This window comes from Hyaena hyaena, unplaced genomic scaffold (genome assembly GCF_003009895.1).
Source record: "Hyaena hyaena isolate Hyena2069 unplaced genomic scaffold, ASM300989v1 scaffold_255, whole genome shotgun sequence".
Classification (NCBI taxonomy): Eukaryota; Metazoa; Chordata; class Mammalia; order Carnivora; family Hyaenidae; genus Hyaena; species Hyaena hyaena.
Window position 1 is genome coordinate 2285995 of NW_024080888.1, and position 17770 is coordinate 2303764.

General features: G+C 35.8%; 1 protein-coding gene across 1 annotated transcript in view; it reads left to right on the forward strand.

Moving 5' to 3' along the window:
• The window catches only part of LOC120240610 (protein FAM13A-like), a gene marked incomplete at its 3' end in the record, with an annotated part of 35458 nt that overhangs the window by 3477 nt on the left and 14211 nt on the right, over positions 1-17770 (forward strand). The window lies entirely within an intron of this gene.

The window sequence follows — 17770 nt, forward strand, 5'->3', positions numbered from 1 at the left end:
TTTACATTTCTTTAATGCCACGATGAATTTCTTCATTTTTTCTTGACCTCCTGTGTTTTTTGTCTTTGTTTTGTTTTGTTCATTTGGAGTTTTAGAAAGAATATAGGCTAATTTTGGAGCCAGGCAAACCTGAGCTTAAATCTTGGCTATGTTATTTGCTTTACTCTGACCTTAGACATTATTATTTTAAAAATTTTTTTAGCATTTATTCAGTTTTGAGAGACAGAGAATGAGTGGGGAAGGGGCAGAGAGAGAGGGAGACACAGAATCTGAAACAGGCTCTAAGCCATCAGCACAGAGCCTGATGTGGGCTCGAACCCACAAACTGTGAGATCATGACCTGAGCTGAAGTCAGATGCTTAACTGACCGAGCCACCCAGGCATCCCTGACCTTAGACATTATTAAGCAGTATGCTTTCTTGATAATTTATTTTAAAGAATATTTGGCCATCTGTTCAGCTTTCTTGACATATTTGTCTCATTATCAGACATTAAAGTTTGAACGCAGGTGTCCTTTCTTATTTGTATCTCTTACCTATTATTCAGGGCTAGGCAGTAGTAGGTGTTCAATAAATGTTAGCACAGAAAAGGTAGGTGAAATTTAAAACTAATGCATGACTTTAGTTTTGTTTGTTTGTTTGTTTAAATGGGTCTTTTGAAGATCCTCATAAAACAGCATGCCTTATAAAAGGCATGTCTGCAAAGGCATTCAATCTTGGAGGGTATTTTTTGTGAAAATGGCACAATTTTCCATTTATGGGAATGAGCAGGATAATTGTAAATATTTTGTACTTTAAAAAATCATTTGAGTCTCCAACTGAATAACACATGAATTCTCTTACTGTAAAACTGCTTCAAGTCAATGCAATTCTGCACATCCATTCCATCTCGGATGATGTATAGGCTGGTCAAGGCATAGCTTTCCCTCGAGTGGGCATGTAATCTGCTTTAATCAGGGTAATTAATACCAAGTGTCCCAATAGGAACTCCCCTGAAATCTCAGTAGCTTGGGGAAATGGATAAATTTGTAGTTTACTCACAGTCTGATGCAGGTTGACAGAATCCCTCCTCCATCTGGTGACTTTAGTGTCCAGACTGCCTCCATTCTGTGAGGTATTTGCTATTTCAGCATTTGACGTGTATCCCCTAGTTTATATCAGGGATAAAAGGAGATAGAGGAGGTACACATGTTTTTATCTGCCTCATTCTGGAAATGATTCACTTCCCTTAAAGTTCATTGCTTTGAACTAGTCATATGTTCCCATGTGATGCAAAGGTGGTTTAGAAATGTAGAGAAGTATCCAATGAAATATTTCTAAACACTATTTCTGGCCCATAACCTAAATTGTTCAAAAGAGAAAGATGTATGCTCCATAATTGGGATAAAACATTTCTGTCTCTAATTCCTCTACTGAATGTAAACAAGGAATTATATACCCCAGATGGTGCTGACAGATATCTTATCTATGGATCAAGAGGGAAGGCAGCCTAAGGATATCTTAATAAATCAGCAAGTGGCAGAACAGTGGTTACATTCATGAGCCACTGAATCTACCAGCTTAGAATGTTTCCTTCCCCTGAACTTCTTTGTATTAGTATAATGGGATAATACATGTCCTTATTATTTTAGCCAGTTTGAACTAGAATTTCACTTACTTGCAGCCAAAACATCTTGATTGATAAACTTCTTTGTGCAGTGGCTTGCTGTGTGATGGCTTTGGGAAGCCTGTCATGAACTGGAATGAGGCAGGACTTGAAGGCCGGACACATGGGTTTGAATCTTGGCTCCACCACTTACTGGCTGTTGGTTGTGTGACCCTGGACAATACACTAATCTCTCTCCTTCCTCACCTATCAAATAGAGATAACAGCTTATATAGGATTGTTGTGAGAACCAAATAAAACAGTAATGTAAAAATACATTGAAAACTTCATTAAAAAATTACTTTTGTTATGTGACAGCCTACTTTGTCTTTTTTAAAAAGTGATTTCCTTAGTACTCTCCATTATAGATGGATTATACTTCTTTGAAATGAAAGGAATTCTGTGATCTGAAGAGACTGTTAATATTACTGGACTTAGACCAAATTTTAAATAGAATTAAACCTTTAATTTTGCTTTTTTCTACAATAAGCTGATGAAGTATTAGAGGAAGACAATGTTAATAATAGGCAAATAAAAGCATGCAAGTTTTCCTATGGAAATCAGAATTGTACCGCAAGAAGAATTTTCATCTCTGTCATACAGAATTCAAAAATCAAACAAAAATTTGGTCAAAATTGAGTGTGGGTAAAGTTCCTAGTATCTAGGTTATTTCAGGGTCAGTTTCTGTGTGTATGAAGCACAATTGTGTATAATGGCTTAATGTCCCAGTGCAGAAGATTGTTAAGTAAGCTTTAGCGACAGTGGTAAAAGTACAAACAAGCATGAAGGAGCATATAAAGTTAAAGAATGGGGTAATTGGATAAAGAAGACTATGCTAAGGTAATAAATTAGATTAATTCCGATCCAAATCTTACAGTGATTTAGGCAAATGAAATCCCAAATATAAAGAAGCTTTCTCCAGTAGTTTCTGAAACAGAAACTGTAAGAGAGCTTACTTGAGCTGTTACTTGTAACTGTGGATTTCCAGTGGTTTATAAAGAGGTACTATAGCAGGGTACCTGGGTGGCTCAGTTGGTTAAGTGTCTGACCTCAGCTCAGGTCATGATCTCCTGGTTTGTGAGTTTGAGACCTGTGTTGGGCTGTGTGCCTACAGCTCAGAGCCTGGAGCCTGCTTTGGATTCTGTGTCTCCCTCTCCCTCTGCCTCTTACACTCTGTCTCTCTTTCTCTCTCAAAAATAAAGAAACATTTAAAAGAATTTTTAAAGAGGAACTGTAGCAAGTAATAGCAAAATTAAGTTTATATAAGTTATATAACTAAATATAAGTTTTGCAACTAGCCAGCAGATTAGAGATTTTTAAAAAGTTTGTCATTCAAAATAATTGGTTTATGGGAAAAGATGCTGCAAGAACTTTGATTTATTATAGCTACTTTAAAACTGTTAAATTTACACATTAAAATTTTTAAGAAAACTTAAATTTGGAGGGTCTACCATATCAGATAGTAACAGAAATTAAAACAGTTTAAATTACAATGGTTAGCCAGTTGGAGAAAAATAATTGCTGGATTTCTTCTTTACTCTTTAAACTAGAGATGGATCAAAGATTTAAATACCAAAGTAAAACCATAAAACCATAATTTTGGATCAAGAAGTGTTTTTCTAAAGTAAAACCAAGCTAGAAACCCTAAAGAAAAAGTTGGGTGAATTTTTCTGACAAATAACTAAAATGTCTGCACAATCCCAAATAACATTTAAAAATGCCCAAACTAGGACAGATACTTAAAATACACAGGACTAAATTTAATTTACTTTTTTTTTTAATGTAGAAAAAGTTCCTACAAGTCACTAAGAAAAAGAAAGCTAGCCATTAAAAAATGAACTAAAGTTGGGCACCTGGGTAGCTCAGTCGGTTGAACATCCAACTTCCACTCAGATAATGATCTTGTGAGTTTGAGCCCTGTATCTGCATCTGGCTCACTACCTCAGCGCTGTGTTAGCACAAAGCGGGCTTCAGAGCCTCTGTCTCCCTCTCTCTTTGCCCCTCCCCCCACTAGCAGGCTCTTCCTCAAAAATAAACATAAAAAAATTAAAAATGGACCAAAGCTTATGAATGGTAGGTTTACAAGTAACCTAGGTAATGCTGTTGATCAAGCTGTAGACCAGTGGAGCATCTTTGCAGGATAATGTGACAGTATGTGTCAAAATGTATAATTTGCATACTTACTGATCTAGCAATCTCACTTCTAGGAATTTATCTTGCAGATACTTGTACAATTATGTAAAAATGTTGGTAAGAATGTTCATTGCTTTAATATTTGTAATAGCAAGAACTGTAAATAACCTAAACAATATAGTAAGATGGGTTAAATCAATTATAGTATCACTAGATAATGTAATATTAAACAGTTGTATGTGCCAATATGGAAAGACCTCCAGATTGATCAAGTAACAAAAACAAGGTGCATAAATACACGCTAGTAGAGTTACATTTGCCTTTTTAAAAGTAGTATGCATATATATGCTTAATTAAGCATAGAAAACTTCTGCAAGGAAACACAATAACTGGGATAGGGTAACTTTTTAGTTTAAACTCTTGTGTTTGAGTTTTGATTGAGTGCATATATTTAAATTATGAATAAAGACTACTCAGGGGCGGTTAAGCGTCCAACTTCAGTTTAGGTCATGTTCTCATGGTCCGTGGGGTTCAAGCCTCACATCAGGCTCTGTGCTGACAGCTGAGTCTGGAGCCTGCTTTGGATTCTGTGTCTCTCTCCGTCTCTCTCTGTCACTTCCCTGCTCATGCTCTGTGTCTCTCTCTCTGAAATATAAATAAATATTTTTTAAAAAGATTAAAAATTAAAAATGGAATGATAGCTCTGTCTAGAATAAATAATGATTAGTTTATAATCATGAAAGCACTGATAATTAGAATTGAATGTCTATACTACTTTTACAGATACATTTTGAAGTACGTAAATTACTTGAAATTGTATAACATATAAAAGGATATAGACTTCATCTGCGCATGTCATAGGGCAGACTAGAGCTGGATAGAATGTAACGTAAAGTTTCTCCAAGTAGAAGTATCTAAAGATTCCAGTATCAAAAAAATGAGCTGGTTGTCTCAGGTGGTCAGTACTGTATCACCATAAGTAAGAAAGAAGAGGATGAGTAGTCATGGGTTGACTTGTCATAGGCAAGTCATGGAATTAGAGTTACAGGTGAGGTATCTTCTCAGGGTTCTAGAGTTCTGAGAATCAGTGTGCACTTGCCAGAATTTGTAGCTCTCAGCCAATTTGCTAGACTGTTGGAAAGTTAGCACATACAGATCTTTTAACCCCTGTACTTCCTTCAGTTAGGGCTTCCTCTGTGTGGAGGATTGGATGATTGTCCAAAGCTGAAGGCAGAATTCCATGATCTTGATAATAAAGCTAGGTCCCAGGGGAGCCTAACATTTTAACTGGTAAATGAAGTCTTAATCTGTAAAAAAAATACATATTTTTAATGAAATAGAGGGTATTATTATGATTGCTAAGTTTTTACTCTATTTTACTGTATGAAAAAATATGTTGAAATTATATAATAGAACTCAGTTGAATGGCTCATTCTAGGGAAAATGTAGAATAGCAGTGGAAAAGCTAAAGAAAAACAGTTGTGTAAGGAGAATTTTGATGTAAAATTGTCTTATCAAGTAATTTACTTTTGGTCTTAATTTCCAGAGATTCCTTTATATTTAAGAAACTAGTTTTAGTTACAATGTAAATAAATGATCTTATGCACATATCTTTATTTCTGTGCTTTACACTGTAAATAATTCAGGTAGGCCTGCAAGTACATGCAGCATTGGTTTTAAGCCCATTTGGATTTTCTTAAGCTGTATGTTTTGGTCTTAATTTTTCCAAAAATGATATGTGTTTAACATTGTAGTTGTTCTTACTATATTAGGTTGTTAACTTTAGATGAGTTTTTGTAACTTCTTAAAAAGCGACCTTCTGTTTCTGACTTTATATTTCACTAAACTTGTTGAGAAACAATGGCAGGAATAGCCTTTGAAGAGCATTTTTCAAATTCAACTCCCAGCAACCTCCTGTAAGACTGCTCTCTTCTGTTTATTTATTTTATTTTTTTAAATGTTTTTTATTTCTGAGAGAGAGAGACACAGCGTGAGCAGGGGAGGGTCAGAGAGAGAGGGAGACACAGAATCTGAAACAGGCTCCAGGCTCTGAGCCGGCAGTCAGCACAGAGCCCGACGCGGGGCTCGAACCCATGAACTGCGAGATCATGACCCAAGCGAAAGTCGGACGCTTAACCGACTGAGCCACCCAGGCGCCCCCGCTCTCTTCTGTTTAAATCCTCCTTGTCTCTGGGAAGACAGCCAACAGTGATGAACAAAGGTTTAACATTAGTGACATTAAGAACTGTCCCTTCTTCAAATAACTTAGGGATTCTTTTTTTATTTTTAATATATTTACTTTTTTAAGTAGGCTCCACACTCAGTGCAGGGCTTGAACTCCTGACCCTGAGGTCAAGAGTTACATGCTTCACAGACCGAGCCAGCCAGGTGCTCCCAGATAACCAGGAGACACTAAGCACCAGAATGATCCTGTGCTTTCAGAATTTTTTATACATTGGTATAGCAGAAGTAATTACTTAAAAGTGACCTGCTACAGAATTATTTTGTCTAGAATTACTGAAGAACAATATGTGTGCTATTAAAATGAGGAATGTAGAATATTTCTAAAAGCATATTGACATCAGTATATTCTTTGTACTGATACACAGTACCATTTTGGCAGAAAGTTATTAAGCACTTGTTGACTTTTTCTATGTTTTTTAACAGCTTTTTTTGAAGTGTAATTTACATACCCTAAAGTGTATTCATTGAAAATATGCAATATAATAATTTTCAGTAAATTTACCAATTGTGCAGATAGCATCACAGCCTAATTCTGGAACATTCTGTCACCTCAGTAAGATTCCTTGTGCCCATTTATGATTAGTTTCATTCCCACAATCTGCCCTCCCTCCCTCCATCCTACCCTCTGCCCCCACCCAAACCTCAGACAACCACTAATTTACTATTTTCTAAATGTTAATTTAGAACAGAAACTAATGTTTCTGTACATTTACCTTTAGTGGACAATGGAATATCAGTGGAATCATACAATATATGTTCTGTGACTGGCTTATTTCACTTAACATTATATTCTTTTTTTCCTAATGTTTATTTTTGAAAGAGTGCACATGGGGGAGGGGTAGAGAGAGGCGACAGAGAATCCAAAGCAGGCTGTGTGCCAACGACAGCAGTGAGCCTGATGTGGGGCTCAAACTCATGAACTGCAAGATCATGACCTGAGCCAAAGTCATATGCTCAACTGACTAAGCCACCCAGACACCCCACTTAACATACTATTCTTGAGGCTCATCCATGTTGTAGCAATGCATAAGTATTTCATTCCTTTTTAATTTCCAAATAATACTCTATTATGTATCACATTTTGTTCACTCACTCATTCGTTTCATAGAATTTGGGTTATTTCCCAATATTAGGAATGATGCTGCTATGAATATTCATATACAAGTCTTTGTGTGACAATGTATTTTATTTTTCTCAGGCAGGTACCTAGGAGTGGAATTGCTGCATCATATTCTAAATTTTTGTTTAATGTTTTAAGATACTACCAATTTTTTTCTAAAATGATTGCACCATTTTACATTCTTTTTATCTATATGGGGATCCCAATTTCTCTACATCCTTGCCAGCATACCATTACTCTTTTATTATTCTAGTCATTCTACTGAATTTGTAATGCTGTTTCTTGATGAATAATAATGTTAGAAATTTTTCATATACATGTTACCCATTTGTATATCTTCTTTGGTTAAACGTCCCATGTCTTTTGCCTATTTCTTTATTGGATTGTTGCTTCTTATTGAGTTGTAAGAGTTCTTTTTATATATTATCATTCAAAGTTCTTTATCAGTTATATGACCCACTGGGAGTGGGGATTTTGTGCTTTCTTCAGATTAGTTCAACCAGAGCCAAAGCTGCTGGTTTCGTTACTGTTGTGGTGACCCCACCTGAGGGGCAGGAGGGATAAGAGAGGTTGGGAGTAGGCCCAGGCCACAAACTCCCATTATTCCTTACTAAACTGCATCAGTTTCTCACAAATAAGAGTCTCTCTTTTTTTTTTTTTTTCCTTTGGTCAGTTTCTAGATCCCTGAAATGACTGTTTCTGGCCATTCTGTTTAGCTTTGTATTGTTTTGTTTGGAAGAGGATTTGCTGATAGATCCCTGTGTTTTATCACTGGAAGTCAGCAGTGGGTCTTGACTTCATTTTATATAGAGAATTTAACTTTTCATGATAACCTTTCATTTTTCTTGGTATAACAATGATACATGTCCAGTGTATAAAATTTAGGAAATAAGTAGGAATAAATTTTAGGTATAAAATTTAGGAAGTAAGTAAAAAGTAACAAATAAGTGTCCATAACACAGAAATAAACACATACTATGTGTGCTTATTGTCCTATAACTTCATTTTTCTATGAACCTATAAAGTTATAAAAACAGATTAGACCTGACCTTAGTTTTTTAGAATTCTTTTTCTTCCCAAATAATATATTGTAAATATCTAAAGGTTCCATTTGTATAAAATAGGAGTCTTGCTCACTGTTACTTGCTTCTTCCCTGTATTTGGAGATCAGGCTAGATGGAGGATAGGCTGGGAGGAGGCCCCGGGTTCTCTTCAACGTTGCCAAATTGCCCTCCAGAAATTTTAATCAGTTTATATCCACTGCTTCTTACCAGTATTTTCTCTTTTCAAAGAAACTTCCATGAGTAGAAAGGATGACAAATAGCATCACTTTGTTTTTGCCTATCTTTGATTGTTAGGATCTTCACCACCTCCTGAGAAAATCTGTTCTATCTTTAGAAGTGATTACCATTTCTTCTTTATAGGTCTTAAAACCTGACTCCAGATAACTGGTTTAAGTTATCACTTTCTGGTTTTGTCCTCTGAACTACATGGCAGCTCTTTTAAAATCTAGAAATGTTTTGGCCTCAAATTTTCCCATTTGAGTGTAATTATACCATGTTCTTCATTCCTCATATAACATAGTTATATTTTTTAAATTACTAATTTTTAAATTTTTTTAATTTTAAAATTTTTTCTTTTTTAAAACTTAAATTTTGTCACTTCACCAAAGTCTCCCCAGCTGTTTATTATTAATTGGTTAAAATTTGTCCTCTGATAGTTTTATCAAGGAAGGTTCAAGTGTATAATATTTTCCTAGCCTTTGTATATTCAAACTACAGCTTTTTTAGTTGAAGGACAGTTTGACTGGTTATTAAATTTGGCACATGCAGTCTTTCCTTAAACATTTTTTAGGTCTAATTCCATTGTCTTCTGCTGTTAAATACTGCAGTCTGTTAGTTTGAGGCCACTTTTTCTTATTATGACATGATTTTTACCTGGCTGCCCAAAGGACTTTTTTTTTTTTTTTTTATTGTTAGTCTAGTAATTTCCCTAGAATACATCTTCATGTGGACTGTTCTGGGTGTGTGCCTTTTCAATTTGTAGATTCAAGGTTTCAATGGAAACAAAGCTTTTGTGAATTAGTTTTTTTTTTTTTTAATTTAATTTTGAAAGAGAAAGAGTGCTAGTGGGCAAGGGGCAGAGAGAGAGAGAGGGGGAGGGAGGGAGACAGAGAATCGGAAGCAGGCTCTGCACTATCAGCACAGAGTCCAATGTGGGGCTCAAAGTCATGAACCATGAGAGCATGACCTGAGTCAAAGTTGGACACTTAACCAACCGAGCCACTCAGGCACCCCTCTGAATTACTTCTTTAAATATTTTCCATTATTTGTTTTTCTTCTTTGGAGACTCCAATAACACATAATATATTGGAGCTCATTAAACTGCTTTTCTGTAGTTAGCTCTTAAATCCTTGTCATTCATTTCTTTTTTTTATTTTTTACTTTAATTTTTTTTTTATTTATTTCTAGGAGAGAGAGAGAGACAGCGTGAGCAGAGAAGGGTCAGAGAGAGGGGGGGAGATACAGACTCTGAAATTGGCTCCAGGCTCTGAGCTGGCAGTCAGCACAGAGCCCGACGCGGGGCTCGAACCCACGAACCGCGAGATCATGACCTAAGCGAAAGTCGGACGCTTAACCGACTAAGCCACCCAGGCGCCCCAAAATAGGCAAAGATTTTGAGCAGACATTTAACCAAAGAGGATATGGTCAATAGACATATGAAATTGTGCTCAACATCACTAGTTATGAGATAAATGCAAAGTAAAATCATGATAAGACATCACTATATACTCANGGGGAGATACAGACTCTGAAATTGGCTCCAGGCTCTGAGCTGGCAGTCAGCACAGAGCCCGACGCGGGGCTCGAACCCACGAACCACGAGATCATGACCTAAGCGAAAGTCGGACGCTTAACCCACCAAGCCACCCAGACACCCCTACAGCTTTAACGTCCAGAACTGTTATGCCTCCAGCTCTGGTTTTCTTTTTCAACATTTCTTTGGCTATTTAGGGTCTTTTCTGGTTCCATACAAATTTTAGAATTATTTGTTCTAGCTCTGTGAAGAATGCTGGTGTTACTTTGAAGGTTTGCACTGAATGTGTAGATTTCTTTGGGTAATATCGACATTTTAACAATATTTGTTCTTCCAATCCATGAGCATGGAATGTTTTTCCATTTCTTTGTGTCTTCTTCAATTTCTTTTCTAAGCTTTCCATAGTTTTTAGTGTATAGATACTGTACCTCTTTTGGTTTGGCTTATTCCTAGGTATATGGGTTTTGGTGCAGTTTTAAATGGGATTGATTGCTTGATTTCTCTTTCTGCTGCTTTATTATTATAATATAGAAATGCCACCAATTTCTTTAAGTTGATTTTTTATCCTGTGACTTTGCTGTATCCGCTGTAGCTGGTGAGTTTTCCATGTAAAGTATCATGTCATCTGCGAAGAGTGAAACTTTGACTTCTTCCTTGTTGATTTGTATGCCTTTTATTTCTTTTTGTTGTCTGATTGCTGAAGTTAGGACTTCCAACACTATGTTGAACAACAGTGGTGAGAGTGGACATCCCTGTCGTGTTCCTGATCTCAGGGGGAAAGCTCTCAGTTTTTCCCCATTGAGGATGATATTAGCTGGGGATCTTTCATATATGGCCTTTATGATATTGAGGTTTGTTCCTTCTACCCCTACTTTCTTAAGGGTTTTTATCAAGAAAAGATGTTACATTTTGTCAAATGCTTCTTTATCTATTGAGAGGATCATGTTGTTTTTCTTTCTTTCGTTTATTAATGTGATGTATCACATTGATTTGCGGATATTGAACAAGCCCTGCAGCCCAGGAATAAATCCCACTTGATCATGGTGAATAATCCTTTTAATGTATGTTGGATTCAATTTGCTAATATCTGGTTGAGAATTTTTGCATCCATGTTCATCAGGGATATTGGTCTGTAATTCTTTTTAGTGGGGTCTTAGTTTTGGAGTGGAGGTAATGCTGGCCTCATAGAATGAGTTTGGAAGTTTTCCTTCTATATCTATTTTTTAGAATAGCTTCAAAAGAACAGGTATTAATGTTTCTTTAAATGTTTGGTAGAATTCCCCTGGGAAGACTTCCAGCCCTGGACTCTTGTTTGTTGGGAGCAGAAACTTTTTATTTTGATGAAGTCCTGATAGTTTGTTTTTGCTCTTGTTTCCCTTATCTCAGTAGTCCTATACAGAAAGAAGTTGCTATGGCCAGTGTCAAAGAGGTTACTGCTTGTGGTTTTGATTGATATTTCCTTGATGACTAGTCATGTTGAGCATTTTTTCATGTATTTATTGACCATCTGTATGTTGTCTTTGGAGAAATATCTGTTCAACTTTTTTTCCCAATGTTTGAAATGGGTTGTTTGGTGTTTTGACTGTTGAATGGAAGAAATAATTCATGTAGTCTGGATATTAATTCCTTATCATATATAAGACTTGCAAATATTCTTCCTATTCTGTGGGTGTCTTTTAAAGTTGTTAATTTTGATAAAATCAAAATCAAAATCCAATTTATATTTTATTATTGCTTGTCTTTTAGTGTCATTTCTTTATTTTGTTCTATTTGTTAGGTTACTGTTTCCATCTGCTTCTTGGCAAGGTTTTTCTGATGAGTTATTTTAGGAAAGTCATGCTTTTTTTTTTACTTTTTTTTCAAGTACTGTTTCTGTATAGTTGCTGGTAATATTGTTTTTTTTACTCATATTCCAATAAGATGGATTTTTGTGATATCCATAGCAAGAGGCTCCTATGGGGGTGTAGTGATTGGGGGCCACGGCAGCTTTTCAAGGTTCACAGCCCTGGGACTCTTTCTATTGCAACCAAAAGCACTATTTTCTTTTTCTTATTAAATTATAATTTTCATGATTAAATTTTATTTTTTTTAAATAGTTTATTGTCAAGTTGATTTCCATATAACAACCAGTGCTTATCCCAACAAGTGCCCTCCTCTGTGCTCATCACCCCCCTTCCCTTCTCCCTCACCCCCATCAGTCCTCAGTTTGTTCTCAGCATTCAAGAGTCTCTCATGGTTTGCCTCCCTCCCTTCCCCCCCCTATTTTTCCCCTTCTTTTCCCCCATGGTCCTCCATTAAATTCCTCCTAATCCACCTACAAGTGAAAACATATGGTATCTGTGCTTCTCTGCTTGACTTATTTCGCTCAGCATAACACCCTCTAGTTCCATCCATGTTGCTACACATGGCCAGATTTCATTCTTTCTCATTGCCATGCATTATTCCATTGTGTAGATAAACCACATCTTCTTGATCCATTCGTCAGTTGATGGACACTTAGGTTGTTTCCATGATTTGGCTATTGTTGAGAGTACTGCTATGAACGTTGGGGTCCACGTGCCCCTATGCATCAGCACTCCTATATCCCTTGGGTAAATTCCTAGCAGTGCTATTGCTGGGTCATAGAGGAGTTCTATTGTTAATATTTTGAGGAACCTCCACACTGTTTTCCAGATGGGCTGCACCCATTTACATTCCCACCAACAGTGTAGGAGGGTGCCTGTTCCTCCACATCCTCGCCAGCATCTAGAGTCTCCTGATTTGTTCATTTTAGCCACTCTGACCGGCATGAGGTGGCATCTCAGTGTGGTTTTGATTTGTATTTCCCTGAGGAGGAGGGATGCTGAGCATCGAAAAAACCACAATAATCTGTTGGCCATCTGGATGTCCTCTTTGGAGAAGTGTCTGTTCATGTCTTCTGCCCATTTTTTCACTGGATTGTTTTTCGGGCGTGTAGTTTGGTGAGTTCCTTATAGATTTTGGATACTAGCCCTTTATCTGATATGTCATTTGCCACTATCTTTTCCCATTCCATCGGTTGCCTATTAGTTTTATTGATTGTTTCCTTTGCTGTGCAGAAGCTCTTAATCTTGATGAGGTCCCAATAGTTCATTTTTGCTCTTGATTCCCTTGCCTTTGGGGATGTGTCAAGTAAGAAATTGCTGTGGTTGAGGTCAAGGAGGTTGTTTCCTGCTTTCTCCTCTAGGGTTTTGATGGTTTCCTGTCTCATTCAGGTCCTGAAAGGACTATTTTCTTAAACATAGCTCCTGTTTGCCCATCTTTTGTTTGCCTCTCCTAAGCGAACCTGAATCAGGACGGCTCTGCTGTCCTTTCCTCATAGACTTGGTCTCCAAGGGAATGCATTCACTATAGATAGTGTATTTTTCTGGTGATTCTTGATAACTGCCCCCTTGGTGTCCTTGTAGCTACTGTAGCTACTTTCTGCACCTTCTTTCTTCTCTTTAAGAAATTGAGCTCCATTCAGCTCCTGCTTAAAGTGTACTATATGTTTAAAGCAAAAATTTTAAGAGATTTTAAAGACCTTTCACTACTGCATCTCTACTGGCCCTCTCCAGCTTCCTCACAGTGCTGGTATGATGTCTGCCATAAACTTCCTGCCCCACCATCACCTTTAGCAGCAATTACATACAAATTAAAGTTTATCATTTTTCTGTCTTCTCTTACTTTTGTTCATTCTTAATCTGTGTGGTTTTAGGAGAAGTAATAAAATTCACAATATTTTTATTGAGTTTGTTTTTAATCATGTTTTGAACATTTCAGTAATATTAGATAATATAAGGATTCTTTAATCTTTTTTGTCTAAGTTGTAGGCTTTAGTTGAACTTATTTGTGAAATCAAGATGATACAAGATAATTTAAAGTATGTTTATTTTCATAGTTTAAAAACAAACTTTTCTGGATTAAGCCTGACCTTTCTATAAATGTTAAATATTCTCAAGTCTTAACTTTTCCCATCATAGACCTCCTTTGACATGATTTTTTTTTTTTTTAAAGTGAGGCATAGTTGATATAGGACATATTAGTTTCAGGTATACAATGGAATGATTCAATATTTGCACACCTTGCCAAGTAATTGCCACAATAAGTCCGGTTTGCATCTGTCATCATATATAGTTATAAAATTTTTCTTTTGTGATGAGAAGCTTTAAGATAAACTCTTTGCAATTTTTAAATGTGCAGTACAGCAGAATTAACTTCAGCCACCATGCTGTACTTCACATCCCCATGACTTAATTATTTTTATAGCTGGATTTGTACCGTTTGATCTCCCTTCACCCATGTAACCCACTCCTCCACCCCTCCTCTAGCAACCACCTATCTGTTCTCTGTATCTGTGAGCTCATGAGTTGTTTGTTTAGGTTCTGTATAAAAGTGAGATCATGCAGTATTTGTCTTTCTCTGTCTGGCTTCTTTTATTTACTATAATGTCCTCAAGGTCCATCAGTATTATCAAAGATGGAAAGCTCTTGCTCATCCTGAAGGCTAAATAATATTCTGTGTGTGTGTGTACCTCCTTTTTAATCCATTCATTCTTTGATGGACACTTAGGTTGTTTCCATGACTTGGCTATTGCAAATAATGTTTCAATGAACATGGGGGTGCACGTATCATTTTGAATTAGTGTTTTTGTCTTCTTCAGATAAATACCCAGAAGTAGAATTGCTGGTTCACATGGTGGTTCTTTTTTTAATTTTTTGAGGAATCTCCATACTGTTTTCCATAGTGGCTGCCCCTATTTAAATTCCTACTAAGAGCGAACAAGGGTTACTATTTCACCACATTTTTGCTAGCACTTGTTATCTCTTTTTATAGCCATTCTAAAAGATATCTTTTAAAATAGACATTTTAACAGATGTGAGGTGATATGTCAATGTGTTTTTGACTTGTATTTCTCTGATTAGTAATGTTGAGCATGTACCTGTTGGCCATCCATTTGTCGTTTTTGAAAAAATGTCGATTCAGATCTGCCCATTTTTTTAATCAGATTTTTTTGTTTTGCACTTCAGTTGTATGAATTCTCTACACATATTAACCTCTTTTCAGATATGATTTGCAAATGTCTTCTCTCATTAGGTGACCTTTTAATTTTGTTAATGTTTTTTTTTTTTTGCTATGTAGAAACTTTTTAGTTTGATATAGTCCCACTTTTTCTTTTCAAATCCAAATAAATTAGAGCTAACAGTGTTTCAAAGAACTTACTGCCTATGTTTTCTTCCAGGAATTTTATGGTTTCACGTGTTATGTTCAAGTCTTTTATCCATTTTGAGTTAATTTTTGTGCATTATAAAATACTAGTATAGCTTCATTCTTTTGCATGTGGCTGTTCAGTTTTTCCAATGTCACTTATTGAAGAGACTGTCCTTTTTCCATTGTATATTCTTGACTCCTTTGTTGTAAATTAATTCACCAAATATGTATGGGTTCTGCATTCTGTTAGATTGATCTATATGTTTTTAATACCACGTTATTTTGATTACTATAACTTTGTAATGCAGTTTGAAATTGGGGCGTATGCTGTCTACAGTTTTGTTCTTCCTCAAGATTGCTTTGGCTATATGGGTCTTCTGTGGTTCCATACAAATTTGAGAATTACTCTATTTCTGTGAAAAATGTTATTGGAATTTTGATAGAGATTGTGTTGAATCTGTAGATCGTTTTTGGGTAATATGGACATTTTAACAATATTTTTCCCATCCATAAGCATGGATTATCCTTCCATTCATTTGTGTTTATGCTTTTTAAAAATAGAATGTTTCATGTACTTTGTTGGATTCATTATCCACGGATTGTAGCAAAGAATCATTGTTTAGATCTACAGAGCACATAGATCTTGCTAGACACTACAATATGTTTGTGTAAGGATAACTAATAAAATGCTTTGATTTTTAAAATTAATGACCTAGATTTGGAAAAACTGATTTATAGAATGCTGATTATTTCCTTGACGTAACAATACATTGAATAAATATTGAAATTCTTACAGCATTATTTGAGACTGTATATTTCCCCCGTCTCTCCTGGAAACAAAAATTGCATAGGTAGGTATTCTGAGTGAACTCCATGACATTATCAGATTGCAAGTCTCTCTTTTTTTTTTCTGTTTTCCCATCCTTAGAGCTTAGCTTCTAGCTTCTGGGTGGCTACATAGTCACAAGTTGGGTACCAGGCCTCATTTCTGTGATCTAAGGAGAGAACAGGGGATATGAGGATCAGAATGAGTTGTCCTCCCTTTTAAGGATTTTTTTCTGGCGATCCTAACAACAGCCGTTTATATCTCATTGGTTAAATTAGATATGGCCATGCGTATCTATAAGGATAATGCTTCAAAGAAGGGTGTATATTTTAACTGGGTGCTTTGTTTCCTACCCTATCAAACAAAATCGGAGTTATATTAATGGGGAAGAAGAGAAAAATGACCTATTAGTAAGCAACTATAAACTCTGCCATAATGTCTCCTCAAAGAATTGGTTACCCAAAGAGATTCTTAAAATTTTTCATCATTGACTTTTTCTGGTTGTGTGATAGGTACTTCAACATTCATTATATTATTAAATAGTTCTAACACTTTAGGAAGTGTTACGCATTTACTAGATGAGGACTCAATCTTGGCTTAGGTGGAATATTTTTTTTAAGATGAAGACCTAGTCTTGGTGTAGATGAAAATTTTATATGATCAGTAGGCTGAATGTGATGATGATCTAGCTGCAGTACTTGTCCTTCCAGTGACCACTAAGCTGACTCTGCTGTTACGGCTCTACAGAGACCATGGGTCATCATTCTTAATGTTGCCTTTGCCCCTCTCCAAAGCTGCATTTGAGCAGAGGCTGGCATTCCTGTTGAGAAACACAAGTCAGTGGCAAAACCAGTTTTCAAAGCTAGGTACCCTAAATTCAGATAGAGTGATATCTCAGTGATCCAACCCTATCCAAATTAATGATTGTCTATGTCTCTGTGTAAGAATAATCTCACAATGTTGTTAATTTTTTAGTTGGAATTGGAAGAGAATATGTTCCTTTCCCTTCTAATTGCACTGTCAAAATGGTGTTTGTGCTTGTTAGTAGGGAGTCTCTTTGAGAGGTCCCTGTTTTTTCCCACTTTTTATTAAAACTTCATAAAAGTTGGAAGGATAATAAATGAAGATTTCATATATTGTCCCCTTAAATTTGAAAAATTAGCTTTCTACTCTATTTGTGCCTGCTTTATGTTTTTCTTTGTGTGTATATACATATACATAGATACACATATATGTATATACTTTATATTCACTTTTAAAGTATTCAAAGACCTGATATTATACCCCAACTTCAGCATGCTCCTCATAAGAATAAGGAACATACTACAGGTGAAATAAATTAGATCTTACATAATATTATTCTACTTAACAACTCTTACAAAAATTTCATCTGGTATCCAACACATGCTTAGATTTTCCTATTTGTCTCCAAGAGACCAGGGTTTTGTTTGTTGGTTTTTTTTTTAAAAAACCCAAGAACCAATCAATATTCATATATTACATTTGAAGTTTATGTATTTTAATTCCTTTTAAATCTGGAATCAGTCTTTCCCTCATGATATTGATATTTTAAAGAGTCCAGTTGTTTGTTAGAATGTTTCTCATTCTGGATTCGTGTGGATTGTTTCTCATGGTCTTTTTCACTTATTCTTACGGCTCTTATATTTCCTGTAAACTGTTAAGTTAGATTTGGAGGCTAGATTTGCATCAGTTTAAACATTTGTGGCAAGGTTACTTTACAGATGATATATCTGCATATTGTATTGACATTAAGAGCA